The sequence below is a fragment of the Oncorhynchus keta genome, unplaced genomic scaffold (genome assembly GCF_023373465.1).
Source record: "Oncorhynchus keta strain PuntledgeMale-10-30-2019 unplaced genomic scaffold, Oket_V2 Un_contig_14869_pilon_pilon, whole genome shotgun sequence".
Classification (NCBI taxonomy): Eukaryota; Metazoa; Chordata; class Actinopteri; order Salmoniformes; family Salmonidae; genus Oncorhynchus; species Oncorhynchus keta.
Window position 1 is genome coordinate 27380 of NW_026278993.1, and position 10644 is coordinate 38023.

General features: G+C 51.6%; 1 protein-coding gene across 2 annotated transcripts in view; it reads right to left on the reverse strand.

Moving 5' to 3' along the window:
- The window catches only part of LOC127918788 (integrator complex subunit 15-like), a 29316-nt gene extending 23592 nt beyond the window's left edge, over positions 1 to 5724 (reverse strand). For both annotated transcript variants that reach the window (XM_052502010.1, XM_052502011.1), the window contains exon 1: positions 5608 to 5724. The gene's annotated coding sequence lies outside the window, so the exon portion shown is untranslated. The remainder of the gene's footprint in view (positions 1 to 5607) is intronic.
- Between the last annotated feature and the right edge of the window lie 4920 nt (positions 5725 to 10644).

Sequence of the window (10644 nt, forward strand, 5' to 3'; positions counted from 1 at the left end):
ATCTGCCAGCCATCACTCAGGGAGCTAGCTAGCTAACTAGTGTATCTGCCAGCCATCACTCAGGGGAGCTAGCTAGCTAACTAGTGTATCTGCCAGCCATCACTCAGGGGAGCTAGCTAGCTAACTAGTGTATCTGCCAGCCATCACTCAGGGGAGCTAGCTAGCTAACTAGTGTATCTGCCAGCCATCACTCAGGGGAGCTAGCTAGCTAACTAGTGTATCTGCCAGCCATCACTCAGGGGAGCTAGCTAGCTAACTAGTGTATCTGCCAGCCATCACTCAGGGGAGCTAGCTAGCTAACTAGTGTATCTGCCAGCCATCACTCAGGGAGCTAGCTAGCTAACTAGTGTATCTGCCAGCCATCACTCAGGGAGCTAGCTAGCTAGCTAGTGTATCTGCCAGCCATCACTCAGGGGAGCTAGCTAGCTAGCTAGTGTATCTGCCAGCCATCACTCAGGGGAGCTAGCTAGCTAGCTAGTGTATCTGCCAGCCATCACTCAGGGAGCTAGCTAGCTAGTGTATCTGCCAGCCATCACTCAGGGGAGCTAGCTAGCTAGTGTATCTGCCAGCCATCACTCAGGGGAGCTAGCTAGCTAGCTAGTGTATCTGCCAGCCATCACTCAGGGGAGCTAGCTAGCTAGTGTATCTGCCAGCCATCACTCAGGGAGCTAGCTAGCTAGTGTATCTGCCAGCCATCACTCAGGGGGGAGCTATCTGCCAGCCATCACTCAGGGAGCTAGCTAGCTAGTGTATCTGCCAGCCATCACTCAGGGGAGCTATCTGCCAGCCATCACTCAGGGGAGCTATCTGCCAGCCATCACTCAGGGAGCTATCTAGCTAGCTAGTGTATCTGCCAGCCATCACTCAGGGGAGCTATCTAGCTAGCTAGTGTATCTGCCAGCCATCACTCAGGGGAACTAGCTAACGTATCTGCCAGCCATCACTCAGGGGGAGCTAGCTAGCTAGTGTATCTGCCAGCCATCACTCAGGGGAGCTAGCTAACTAGTGTATCTGCCAGCCATCACTCAGGGGAGCTATCTGCCAGCCATCACTAAGGGGAGCTAGCTAGCTAGTGTATCTGCCAGCCATAATATAATAATAATAATATATGCCATTTAGCAGACGCTTTTATCCAAAGCGACTTACAGTGATGTGTGCATACATTCTACGTATGGGTGGTCCCGGGAATTGAACCCACTACCCTGGCGTTACAAGCGCCATGCTCTACCAACTGAGCTACAGAAGGACCATCACTCAGGGGAGCTAGCTAACTAGTGTATCTGCCAGCCATCACTCAGGGGAGCTAGCTAGCTAGTGTATCTGCCAGCCATCACTCAGGGGAGCTAGCTAACTAGTGTATCTGCCAGCCATCACTCAGGGGAGCTAGCTAGCTAGTGTATCTGCCAGCCATCACTAAGGGGAGCTAGCTAACTAGTGTATCTGCCAGCCATCACTCAGGGGAGCTAGCTAACGTATCTGCCAGCCATCACTCAGGGGAGCTATCTAGCTAGCTAGTGTATCTGCCAGCCATCACTCAGGGGAGCTAGCTAGCTAGTGTATCTGCCAGCCATCACTCAGGGGAGCGAGCTAACTAGTGTATCTGCCAGCCATCACTCAGGGGAGCTAGCTAACTAGTGTATCTGTCAGCCATCACTCAGGGGAGCTAGCTAGCTAGTGTATCTGCCAGCCATCACTCAGGGGAGCTAGCTAGCTAGTGTATCTGCCAGCCATCACTCAGGGGAGCTAGCTAACTAGTGTATCTGCCAGCCATCACTAAGGGGAGCTAGCTAACGTATCTGCCAGCCATCACTCAGGGGAGCTAGCTAACTAGTGTATCTGCCAGCCATCACTAAGGGGAGCTAGCTAGCTAGTGTATCTGCCAGCCATCACTCAGGGGAGCTAGCTAGCTAGTGTATCTGCCAGCCATCACTCAGGGGAGCTAGCTAGCTAGTGTATCTGCCAGCCATCACTCAGGGGAGCTAGCTAGCTAGTGTATCTGCCAGCCATCACTCAGGGGAGCTAGCTAGCTAGTGTATCTGCCAGCCATCACTCAGGGGAGCTAGCTAGCTAGTGTATCTGCCAGCCATCACTCAGGGGAGCTAGCTAGCTAGTGTATCTGCCAGCCATCACTCAGGGGAGCTATCTAGCTAGCTAGTGTATCGGCCAGCCATCACTCAGGGGAGCTAGCTAGCTAGTGTATCTCTGCCAGCCATCACTCAGGGGAGCTAGCTCGCTAGTGTATCTCTGCCAGCCATCACTCAGGGGAGCTAGCTCGCTAGTGTATCTGCCAGCCATCACTCAGGGGAGCTATCTGCCAGCCATCACTCAGGAGAGCTATCTAGCTAGCTAGTGTATCTGCCAGCCATCACTCAGGGGAGCTATCTGCCAGCCATCGCTCAGGGGAGCTATCTGCCAGCCATCACTCAGGGGAGCTATCTAGCTAGCTAGTGTATCTGCCAGCCATCACTCAGGGGGAGCTAGCTCGCTAGTGTATCTGCCAGCCATCACTCAGGGGGAGCTATCTGCCAGCCATCACTCAGGAGAGCTATCTAGCTAGCTAGTGTATCTGCCAGCCATCACTCAGGGGAGCTATCTGCCAGCCATCGCTCAGGGGGAGCTATCTGCCAGCCATCACTCAGGGGAGCTATCTAGCTAGCTAGTGTATCTGCCAGCCATCACTCAGGGGGAGCAAGCTAGCTAGTGTATCGGCCAGCCATCACTCAGGGGAGCTAGCTAGCTAGTGTATCTGCCAGCCATCACTCAGGGGAGCTAGCTAGCTAGTGTATCTGCCAGCCATCACTCAGGGGAGCTAGCTAGCTAGTGTATCTGCCAGCCATCACTAAGGGGAGCTAGCTAGCTAGCTAGTGTATCTGCCAGCCATCACTAAGGGGAGCTAGCTAGCTAGCTAGTGTATCTGCCAGCCATCACTCAGGGGAGCTAGCTAGCTAGTGTATCTGCCAGCCATCGCTCAGGGGAGCTAGCTAGCTAGTGTATCTGCCAGCCATCGCTCAGGGGAACTATCTAGCTAACGTATCTGCCAGCCATCACTCAGGGGAGCTAGCTAGCTAGTGTATCTGCCAGCCATCACTCAGGGGAGCTAGCTAGCTAGTGTATCTGCTAGCCATCACTCAGGGGGAGCTAGCTAGCTAGTGTATCTGCCAGCCATCACTCAGGGGAGCTAGCTAGCTAGTGTATCTGCCAGCCATCACTCAGGGGGAGCTAGCTAGCTAGTGTATCTGCCAGCCATCACTCAGGGGGAGCTAGCTAGCTAGTGTATCTGCCAGCCATCACTCAGGGGAGCTAGCTAGCTAGTGTATCTGCCAGCCATCACTCAGGGGGAGCTAGCTAGCTAGTGTATCTGCCAGCCATCACTAAGGGGAGCTAGCTAGCTAGCTAGTGTATCTGCCAGCCATCACTAAGGGGAGCTAGCTAGCTAGCTAGTGTATCTGCCAGCCATCACTCAGGGGAGCTAGCTAGCTAGTGTATCTGCCAGCCATCGCTCAGGGGAGCTAGCTAGCTAGTGTATCTGCCAGCCATCACTCAGGGGGAGCTATCTGCCAGCCATCACTCAGGGGAGCTAGCTAGCTAGTGTATCTGCCAGCCATCGCTCAGGGGAGCTAGCTAGCTAGTGTATCTGCCAGCCATCACTAAGGGGAGCTAGCTAGCTAGCTAGTGTATCTGCCAGCCATCACTCAGGGAGCTAGCTAGCTAGTGTATCTGCCAGCCATCACTCAGGGGAGCTAGCTAGCTAGTGTATCTGCCAGCCATCACTCAGGGGAGCTAGCTAGCTAGTGTATCTGCCAGCCATCACTCAGGGGAGCTAGCTAGCTAGTGTATCTGCCAGCCATCGCTCAGGGGAACTATCTAGCTAACGTATCTGCCAGCCATCGCTCAGGGGAGCTAGCTAGCTAGTGTATCTGCCAGCCATCACTCAGGGGAGCTAGCTAGCTAGTGTATCTGCCAGCCATCACTCAGGGGAACTATCTAGCTAACGTATCTGCCAGCCATCGCTCAGGGGAGCTAGCTAGCTAGTGTATCTGCCAGCCATCACTCAGGGGAGCTAGCTAGCTAGTGTATCTGCCAGCCATCACTCAGGGGAGCTAGCTAGCTAGTGTATCTGCCAGCCATCACTCAGGGGAGCTAGCTAGCTAGTGTATCTGCCAGCCATCACTCAGGGGGAGCTAGCTAGCTAGTGTATCTGCCAGCCATCACTCAGGGGAGCTAGCTAGCTAGTGTATCTGCCAGCCATCACTCAGGGGAGCTAGCTAGCTAGTGTATCTGCCAGCCATCACTCAGGGGAGCTAGCTAGCTAGTGTATCTGCCAGCCATCACTCAGGGGGAGCTAGCTAGCTAGTGTATCGGCCAGCCATCACTCAGGGGAGCTATCTGCCAGTCATCACTCAGGGGGAGCTAGCTAGCTAGTGTATCTGCCAGCCATCACTCAGGGGAGCTAGCTAGCTAGTGTATCTGCCAGCCATCACTAAGGGGAGCTAGCTAACGTATCTGCCAGCCATCACTCAGGGGAGCTAGCTAGCTAGTGTATCTGCCAGCCATCACTCAGGGGAGCTAGCTAGCTAGTGTATCTGCCAGCCATCACTCAGGGGGAGCTAGCTAGCCAGTGTATCTGCCAGCCATCACTCAGGGGGAGCTAGCTAGCTAGTGTATCTGCCAGCCATCACTAAGGGGAGCTAGCTAGCTAGTGTATCTGCCAGCCATCACTCAGGGGAGCTAGCTAGCTAGTGTATCTGCCAGCCATCACTCAGGGGAGCTAGCTAGCTAGTGTATCTGCCAGCCATCACTCAGGGGGAGCTAGCTAGCTAGTGTATCTGCCAGCCATCACTCAGGGGAGCGAGCTAGCTAGTGTATCTGCCAGCCATCACTCAGGGGGAGCTAGCTAGCTAGTGTATCTGCCAGCCATCACTCAGGGGAGCTAGCTAGCTAGTGTATCTGCCAGCCATCACTCAGGGGGAGCTAGCTAGCTAGTGTATCTGCCAGCCATCACTCAGGGGAGCTAGCTAGCTAGTGTATCTGCCAGCCATCACTCAGGGGGAGCTAGCTAGCTAGTGTATCTGCCAGCCATCACTCAGGGGAGCTAGCTAGCTAGTGTATCTGCCAGCCATCACTAAGGGGAGCTAGCTAGCTAGTGTATCTGCCAGCCATCACTGAGGGGGAGCTAGCTAGCTAGCTAGTGTATCTGCCAGCCATCACTCAGGGGGACTATCCAGTATAGTGAACCAGAATCTGTCCGTACAGGAGAAGTTGAACATGCAGATCCTTCTTAATGCCCAGGAAGCCGCCATTCAACTTGGACCAGCTATTCAAGCTGAATAATGTGAAGATGTTTGGCACTCATACCACCAAATAACGGAGGTACGCTAAACAACTAGTCATTACTGCCATCCCAAAACGGCCAAAAAGGCGTCCCAACCAATATACAGACTCCCCATGTTGTGTCCCAAAACTACAATACTCTCTGCTTAACAAGCAAACCACGGAAAGAGGCGAGTTAAAGTCGGTTTGTTTGTATCCTAGAAACTAACTAGCTACGGTTGCTGTTGTTTGCTCTATTACAACGGGTTTGTAGTTACTATAGAAACGCTTTCTTACCTTGAAAGAGAAGATATTTCAAAGCGACAGGGTGCATGCGCCACTGTTTACGCTTTCAACTACGGAAACCCATGAAGTACAAACAGAGGACAACTGCCCCGTCCGTCACAACGCGTTTGGTTCTGTTCTGATGGGGTTTATCAGCATTCAACGTTTAGTTCTGTTCTGATGGGGTTTATCAACATTCAACGTTTAGTTCTGTTCTGATGGGGTTTATCAGCATTCAACGTTTAGTTCTGTTCTGATGGGGTTTATCAGCATTCAACGTTTAGTTCTGTTCTGATGGGGTTTATCAACGTTTAGTTCTGTTCTGATGGGGTTTATCAGCATTCAACGTTTAGTTCTGTTCTGATGGGGTTTATCAACGTTTAGTTCTGTTCTGATGGGGTTTATCAGCATTCAACGTTTAGTTCTGTTCTGATGGGGTTTATCAGCATTCAACGTTTAGTTCTGTTCTGATGGGGTTTATCAACGTTTAGTTCTGTTCTGATGGGGTTTATCAGCATCCAACGTTTAGTTCTGTTCTGATGGGGTTTATCAGCATTCAACGTTTAGTTCTGTTCTGATGGGGTTTATCAACATTCAACGTTTAGTTCTGTTCTGATGGGGTTTATCAACATTCAACGTTTAGTTCTGTTCTGATGGGGTTTATCAGCATTCAACGTTTAGTTCTGTTCTGATGGGGTTTATCAGCATTCAACATTTAGTTCTGTTCTGATGGGGGTTTATCAACGTTTGATTATGTTTGTTGGTACTGAACCAGAAAACACACTGAGTATGATGACAGATAGTTCTACATTTAACTGACTTTACCTCTTGTGGAAACTAATGGGCTGCTGGTTGCTTAACCAAATGGATATATGGGTTTATCTAAAATCAATTCAAATTGTATTGGTCCATACACATATTTAGCAGATGTTGTGTAATATCTAACAATTCACAAGAATACACACAAATAGTTTGAGAACATTTCTCTCCACCTCTCTGTTCATCAATCAGTGTGGAGGCTATATACAGGGGGTACCGGTACAGAGTCAATGTGGAGGCTATATACAGGGGGTACCGGTACAGAGTCAATGTGGAGGCTATATACAGGGGGTACTGAGTCAGTGTGGAGACTATATACAGTGGCTACCGGTACAGAGTCAATGTGGAGACTATATACAGGGGGTACCAGTACAGAGTCAATGTGGAGGCTATATACAGGGGGTACCGGTATCGAGTCAGTGTGGAGGCTATATACAGGGGGTACCAGAGTCAATGTGGAGGCTATATACAGGGGGTACCGGTACAGAGTCAGTGTGGAGGCTATATACAGGGGGTACCTGTATCGAGTCAGTGTGGAGGCTATATACAGGGGGTACCGGTATCGAGTCAGTGTGGAGGCTATATACAGGGGGTACCGGTATCGAGTCAGTGTGGAGGCTATATACAGGGGGTACCGGTATCGAGTCAGTGTGGAGGCTATATACAGGGGGTACCGGTATCGAGTCAGTGTGGAGGCTATATACAGGGTGTACCGGTACAGAGTCAATGTGGAGGCTATATACAGGGGGTACTGAGTCAGTGTGGAGGCTATATACAGGGGGTACTGAGTCAGTGTGGAGACTATATACAGTGGCTACCGGTACAGAGTCAATGTGGAGACTATATACAGGGGGTACCAGTACAGAGTCAATGTGGAGGCTATATACAGGGGGTACCGGTATCGAGTCAGTGTGGAGGCTATATACAGGGGGTACCGGTATCGAGTCAGTGTGGAGGCTATATACAGGGGGTACCAGAGTCAATGTGGAGGCTATATACAGGGGGTACCGGTACAGAGTCAGTGTGGAGGCTATATACAGGGGGTACCGGTATCGAGTCAGTGTGGAGGCTATATACAGGGGGTACCGGTATCGAGTCAGTGTGGAGGCTATATACAGGGGGTACCGGTACAGAGTCAGTGTGGAGGCTATATACAGGGGGTACCGGTATCAAGTCAGTGTGGAGGCTATATACAGGGGGTACCGGTATCAAGTCAGTGTGGAGGCTATATACAGGGGGTACCGGTATCGAGTCAGTGTGGAGGCTATATACAGGGGGTACCGGTATCGAGTCAGTGTGGAGGCTATATACAGGGGGTACCGGTATCGAGTCAGTGTGGAGGCTATATACAGGGGGTACCGGTATCGAGTCAGTGTGGAGGCTATATACAGGGGGTACCGGTACAGAGTCAATGTGGAGGCTATATACAGGGGGTACTGAGTCAGTGTGGAGGCTATATACAGGGGGTACTGAGTCAGTGTGGAGACTATATACAGTGGCTACCGGTACAGAGTCAGTGTGGAGGCTATATACAGGGGGTACCGGTATCGAGTCAGTGTGGAGGCTATATACAGGGGGTACTGAGTCAGTGTGGAGGCTATATACAGGGGGTACTGAGTCAGTGTGGAGACTATATACAGTGGCTACCGGTACAGAGTCAGTGTGGAGGCTATATACAGGGGGTACTGAGTCAGTGTGGAGGCTATATACAGGGGGTACTGAGTCAGTGTGGAGACTATATACAGTGGCTACCGGTACAGAGTCAGTGTGGAGGCTATATACAGGGGGTACCGGTATCGAGTCAGTGTAGAGGCTATATACAGGGGATACCGGTATCGAGTCAGTGTGGAGGCTATATACAGGGGGTACTGAGTCAGTGTGGAGGCTATATACAGGGGGTACCGGTATCGAGTCAGTGTGGAGGCTATATACAGGGGGTACTGAGTCAGTGTGGAGGCTATATACAGGGGGTACTGAGTCAGTGTGGAGACTATATACAGTGGCTACCGGTACAGAGTCAGTGTGGAGGCTATATACAGGGGGTACCGGTATCGAGTCAGTGTGGAGGCTATATACAGGGGATACCGGTATCGAGTCAGTGTGGAGGCTATATACAGGGGGTACTGAATCAGTGTGGAGGCTATATACAGGGGGTACCGGTATCGAGTCAGTGTGGATGCTATATACAGGGGGTACTGAGTCAGTGTGGAGGCTATATACAGGGGGTACTGGTACAGAGTCAGTGTGGAGGATATATACAGGGGTACTGGTACCGAGTCAGTGTGGAGGCTATATACAGGGGGTACTGGTACCGAGTCAGTGTGGAGGCTATATACCGATCAGCGTGGCAGGCGTTTTGTTGCAGTGTGGAGTGCGATTGAGATTGCGTCATCTGTGGATCTGTTGTGGCTGTATGCGAATTGGGGTGGGTCTAGGGTATCCAGAGGATACTGTTGATGTGAGCCATGACCAGCCTTTCAAAGCACTTCGTGGCTACCGAAGTAAGTGCCACGGGACGGTAATCATTTAGGCAGGTTACCTTCGCTTCCTTGGGCACAGGGACTACGGTGGTCTGCTTGAAACATGTAGGTATTAGAGACTCAGTCAGGGAGAGGATGAAAATGTCAGGGAAGACACTTGCCAGTTGGTCAGCGCACGCTTTGAGTACCAGTCCTGGTAATCCATCTGGCCCTGCGGCCTTGTAAATGTTGACCTGTTTAAAGGTCTTGCTCACATCGGCTACAGAGAGCGTTATCACATAGTCAACCAGAACAGCTGGTGCTCTTGTGCATGCTTCAGTTCATCCACCTCTAGCCTGCTCGCCTCCCTACCACTGAGGAAGTACAGTTCCCGCTCAGCCCAGTCAAAACTGTTCGCTGCTCTGGCCCCCCAATGGTGGAACAAACTCCCTCACGACGCCAGGACAGCGGAGTCAATCACCACCTTCCGGAGACACCTGAAACCCCACCTCTTTAAGGAATAGGATAGGATAGGATAAAGTAATCCTTCTCACCCCCCTTAAAAGATTTAGATGCACTATTGTAAAGTGGCTGTTCCACTGGATGTCATAAGGTGAATGCACCAATTTGTAAGTCGCTCTGGATAAGAGTGCCTGCTAAATTACTTAAATGTAAATGTAAATGTTCAGTGTTTTTAGCCTCGAAGCATAAAAGGCATTTCGCTCGTCCGGTAGGCTCCCATCCTTGGCCAGCTCGCGTCTGGATTTCCCTTTGTCGTCCGCATTGATGCTTTGCTTGTTTGATGGTTCGTTTGAGGGCATAGCTGGATTTCTTGGTAGATAGTGTGTTCTACAGCTTACCATAAGGTACTCTACCTCAGGCGAACAATACCTCGAGACTTCGTTAATATTAGACAAGGAGAGTGATACGGAGAAGACAAGGGTAGGAATGAGGAGAGGAGACAAGCAAATGAATAAGGAATGGAGGCAAGTTCTCCAATGTTCAACCTTCCCAAGTTCTCGCATGTCACACCACTTCTCTGTGCCTCCACTGGCTTCCTGTTGAAGCTCGCTACAAAACCATGGTACTGCCTACAGAGCAGCAAGAGGAACTCCCCTCCCTGCCTTCAGGCTATGCCCACCTCTAGTCTCTAGGCCCTCCCACCCCTTTCTCGGAAGATAGGACAGCAGAGTCCCCCTCCCTACCTACAGGCTATGCCCACCTCTAGTCTCTAGGCCCTCCCACCCCTTTCGCTGAAGCTAGGACAGCAGAGTCCCCCTCCCTACCTTCAGAGTCCCTGCCCACCTCTAGTCTCTAGGCCCTCCCTGAAGCTAGGACAGCAGAGTCCCTGCCCACCTCTGATCTCTAGGCCCTCCCACCCCTTTACCTGAAGCTAGAACAGCAGAGTCCCTGCCCACCTCTGATCTCTAGGCCCTCCCACCCCTTTACCTGAAGCTAGGACAGCAGAGTCCCTGCCCACCTCTGATCTCTAGGCCCTCCCACCCCTTTACCTGAAGCTAGGACAGCAGAGTCCCTGCCCACCTCTGATCTCTAGGCCCTCCCACCCCTTTACCTGAAGCTAGGACAGCAGAGTCCCTGCCCACCTCTGATCTCTAGGCCCTCCCACCACTTTACCTGAAGCTAGAACAGCAGAGTCCCTGCCCACCTCTAGTCTCTAGGCCCTCCCTGAAGCTAGGACAGCAGAGTCCCTGCCCACCTCTGATCTCTAGGCCCTCCCACCCCTTTACCTGAAGCTAGGACAGCAGAGTCC